A 4,859-nucleotide genomic window follows, 5' to 3' on the forward strand; every position below is an offset into this window, starting at 1 on the left:
GGCCCCTGAGCATCTTGAGGGTAGGGATTATGGATTATTCATGTCTATATCCCTGAATGTATCACACGGTAGGTGCTCTACAAACATTTGTAGAGTTGAATCAAATGGAACATGTGAGGTGTACACTTGTGCAAACAGACTGAGCTTCTTTTCTGATAATTTCATTTTGGTGTAAGTTTGCTTTCAGTTTAAGTAGTCAAAACATTTGGATAGCTATTCTTTTTTTTTGGATAAGTATTCTTGAGTGGACTAAAAATAGATTTTAATTGATTTCTAGTGCCGATGCTGCAAAACTGGAAATCTAAAAGATTTTATCCTTTTATTAGAGTCTGAAGAAGAAAACAAGGGAGTGGAAATGCTTTTAACATTTTATCTGCCCCCTTTCCTGTGCCTTTTTTTTTTTTTTTTTTTTTGAGATGGAGTCTTTGTCACCCAGGCTGGAGTGCAATGGCGTGATCTTGGATCACTGCAACCTCCGCCTCCCAGGTTCAAGCGATTCTCCTGCCTTCCTGTGCCTAAGGTTAACACAGCACCTTAAGAGGCTAACACAGAAGGGCAAAGTAAGTCTCCATAAAACCCAGAGAAGACTGTGAACCCCTCTCTGGATCCTGTCTGGAGTCACAGCTGGAAAACAAAAACACATTTATCTGTTAGGAATAAAGAAATTTAGAAGAAGCAGAAAAGGAAAAATGATTTTCAGATCTAGTTTTTTGTTCTTCCAAAAGGAGGAATTTAAACATGAGGGAGACTAATTTATTTCCCCTTTTTACTTTGGGTTTCATAACTCAACAATCTTCCCTGAGGCCCCAGGTGAGAACAGTGAGTTAGCTATGAAGGCAGAAATAAGTAACTAAAGATCTTAGGTGGTTAATATTAACTGCCTTTTCTTTCGTGAATAAACCATATCACCTGGGATTAATGGGTGAAACGCAGAGAACTATTAACTAAACCAGGGATTGGCAAACTTTTTCTGTAAGGGCCAGATGGTGACTATTTCTCAGCCATAGTGATGCAAAATCAGCCAGAGAAACATGCAAACAAACAGGCGTGTAGCTGTGTTGCAATAAAACTTTATTTACAGCAACAGTTGGAAGTTAAATTTGGCTTGGTGGCTACAGACTGCTGACCCCTGAATGCAACACCCCATTTTCAGGTCTAAGTATTCCCATTCTCTTAAACACACCATCCTAGCTCAGGATGCTCTAACAGAATACCACAGACTGGATGGCTGAAAGAATAAATGTTTCTTTCTCACAGTTCTGGAGGCTGGGAAGTCCAAGATCAAGGCACCAATAGATCCAGTGTCCTGTGAGGGCTGTCTTCCCGGTTTGCAGACAGCCTTCTTCTTGCTGTGTGCTCGCATGATGCAGAGAGAAGAAAGGGGCAAGCTCTCGGGTCTCTTCTTATATGGACACTAATCCCAGTCACTTGGGCTCCACCTCATGACCTAATTACTTCCCAAGGACCCCACCTCCTAATGCCAACACACTGGGGGTTAGGATTTCAACCTGTGAATTTTGGAGGAACACAAACCTTTGGTCTGTAACACACAGCATGCTTATATAAAAGGAAGAGATGTCCACCAAAGTTGTAAGGTCCATATGGCACAGGGACCAAATTATTATTATTTTCTGTTTGTTTGTTTTGAGATAGAGTCTCACTGTGTTGCCCAGGCTGGAGTGCAGTGGTGCAATCTTGGCTCATTGCAATCTCTGCCTCCTGGGTTCAAGCGATTCTCATGCCTCACCCTCTAGAGTAGCTGGGATTATGGGGGTGAGCCACCACGCCCAGCTAGCTTTTGTATTTTAGTAGAGATGAGGTTTCGTCATGTTGGCCAGGCTGGTCTCAAACTCCTGGCCTCAAGTGATCTGCTTGCCTCAGCCTCCCAAAGTGCTGGGATTATAGGTGCGAGCCACAGCTCCCAGCCATGACCAAATTATGAGTGAAAAAAACACACCTCTCAGGACTGGAAAGATGTCAGATGAGGCCGGCAGCACTAGCTCATGCCTGTAATCCCAGTACTTTGGGAGGCCGAGGCGGGCAGGTCACCTGACGTCAGGAGTTCGAGATCAACCTGGCCAACATGGCAAAACCCCGTCTCTACTAAAAATACAAAATTAGTCAGGCATGGTGGTGCACGCCTGCAGTCCCAGCTACTCCGGAGGCTGAGGCAGGAGAATCGCTTGAACCCAGGGGGCGGAGGTTGCAGTGAGCCAAGATCACGCCATTGCACTCCAGCCTGGACAACAAGAGGGAAACTCCATCTCAAAAAAAAAAAAAAAAGATGTCAGATGTGTGTGTCTGGATGGTAGAAAGGATGACTCACCTCCCACCTGGGTAGACATCCCCTCTCTTTGTCCCTGGTGCCTTCAATGGCCTATCTGGCTTTCACTAACACCCTGTTTTACCCAGTGCCCACTGACTTTGAGTTCTGAGGGGCCATGAAGGGAATGGGCTGAGATGTGGGGATTTGCTTTACAGTTGGGAAGGCCGCAAAGCTACACAGAAGCATGGGCCGGCTCCATGACAGAGAAAGCCCAAGACAACCAACTAGAAATGTCAAATTTTAAAAATATGTAGGAATGAGAATTTGCTTATTACCCAGAGAGATTTTATGTGACTACCATTAAAGTAACTTTTACCAAAAAAAAGTATAATCACAATGATTAAAATCTTAGTTTCTAAGAATGTATTTAAGACTAAGTTCACTAGCAAACTTACTCATGTTTAAAACCCCCGAAGAGATACAGAAGGTTGATCTTTGACAAGTGCAAACCTACACCAGGTACAGGAAACAGGGTCTTAGGACTGTAATCCCAGCACTCGGAGAGGCCAAGGCAATAGGATCACTTGGGTCTAGGAGTTCAAGATCAGCCTGGGTAACATAGTGAGACCCCTAACCCTACAAAAAAAAAGAAAAAAAAAATAGCTGGGTGTGGTGCCACGCACCCGTAGTCCCAGCTATTCAGGAGGCTAAGGCAGGAGGATCACTTGAGCCCAGGAGTTCAACGCTGCAATGAGCTGTGATCATACCACTGCACTCCAGCCTGCGCAACAGAGTGAGCCTCTGTTTCTTTAAAAGAAGAAGAAAACTGCAAAGCTGACTCCATTACTCTCCAGGGGAGCTGTGCAGCTCATAGAATCAAGTGCACGTTTTCTTACTTTGGAGTCTCAGTGAGGACAGCTGGGCTGTGCCACAGCAAGAAACGGCCCCCAGCAGAAATGGCTTCTGACAGCAAAGGTTTGGCTGTCAGCCAGGCTACACGTCCATCACCAGCCAGCCAGGGGATCTGCTCCACGACTCCCCTTCCAGGACCCGGCTGATGGAGCTGCCACCATAGCGAGCGGTACCAGTTGCTGCAGCCAAGAGAAGGAGAATTTGGATGGCATCTTTCACCAGGATTGAATGCTCCAGGCCAGAAGTGACATCTGATCACACGGGGCGGGGAGTGCCTTCCTGCTGTGCATCCAGGAGGAGATGTTTGGAGAACAGCATTCAGGGCTATCAGACATGGCATTTTGGATCTCTCCTATTTCTCCAGCCTCATTTCCCACGACTTGAACAGTTTATAAGAACGTGATTAGGAATGTGTGTGTGTGTTTAGGGGAGAGGGAGAAATTCCCTGGCAAGAGAGAGGTTGGTTTACGATGAGATCATTACCCAAATCACTGAGCTGCTCAAACTTCCGGGTTCATAGTGTCAGAGGGACTAGTAGGGCCTTAGCTAGCCCATATTGTACCTTCCTCTAGGGGGATACAGCCCTGCTCCATGAGGACAGCTTGGTGAATGGAACATGGCTGGCTTGTGGCCTCTATTTGCTTCTTGGTCAGGCACTCTTGTTTAGTGAACAACCTGTACAACCCTACGTGTAGGGTGACCAACTAATCTGGTTGACCACCATGACCTGGAATATTCTGAGTTCTGGGGAAACAGAAATAGGTGGTCACTGTATTAGTCTGTTCTCACATTGCTATAAAGAACTACCTGACTTTGGGAGGCCAAGGAAGGCAGATCATGAGGTCAAGAGATCGAGACCATCCTGGCTAACATGGTGAAACCCCATCTCTACTAAAAACACAAAAAAATTAGCCAGGCATGGTGGTGGGTGCCTGTAGTCCCAGCTACTCAGGAGGCTGAGGCAGGAGAATGGCGTGAACCTGGGGGGCGGAGCTTGCAGTGAGCTGAGATCGCACCACTGCACTCCAGCCTGGTTGACAGAGCGAGACTCCATCTCAAAAAAAAAAAAAAGAACTACCCGAGACTGGGTAATTTATAAAGAAAAGAGGTTTAATCGGCTCACGGTCCTGCAGGCTGTACAGGAAGCATGGCTGCAGAGGCCTCAGGAAACAACCATGGCAGAAGGCGAAGCAGAAGCCAGCACATCCTACATGGCTAGAGCAGGAAGAAGTAGGCAGGGGGACACACTTTAAACAACCAGATCTCACGAGAACTCACTCACTATCACGAGAACACCAAGGGGGATGTCCACCCCCATGATCCAATCACCTCCCACCAGGTCTCTCCTCCAGCACTGCAGGGAATACACTTCAACATGAGATTTGGGCAGGGACACAAATCCAAACCATATCAGTCACCCCACCTACATGGTGGCCCAGGGTAACGGTAATAGTTGCATATATTCAGAGCTCGGCTGGTCTATTCTGCTAGGTTTGTCATTTATTTGGGTACAGATAGCATCATGAAAGAACCATGGGGTCTGGAGAGAGAGTGGCTTGAGTCCCAGCTCTGGCTGTCACTGGCTTCAAGACCTTAGGCCAGCTCCCCACTCTTCGGAGCCTCAGTTTTGCCATCTGTAAAATAGAGGCAGAAAATATCTATCTTACAAGGTTACCGTGAG

General features: G+C 46.6%; 1 pseudogene; it reads left to right on the forward strand.

Moving 5' to 3' along the window:
• The first annotated feature begins 511 nt into the window (after positions 1 to 511).
• LOC115933641 (uncharacterized) lies at positions 512 to 626 on the forward strand (annotated as a pseudogene).
• The last annotated feature ends 4,233 nt before the right edge of the window (positions 627 to 4,859 follow it).

This window comes from Gorilla gorilla, chromosome 12 (genome assembly GCF_029281585.2).
Source record: "Gorilla gorilla gorilla isolate KB3781 chromosome 12, NHGRI_mGorGor1-v2.1_pri, whole genome shotgun sequence".
NCBI lineage: Eukaryota > Metazoa > Chordata > Mammalia > Primates > Hominidae > Gorilla > Gorilla gorilla.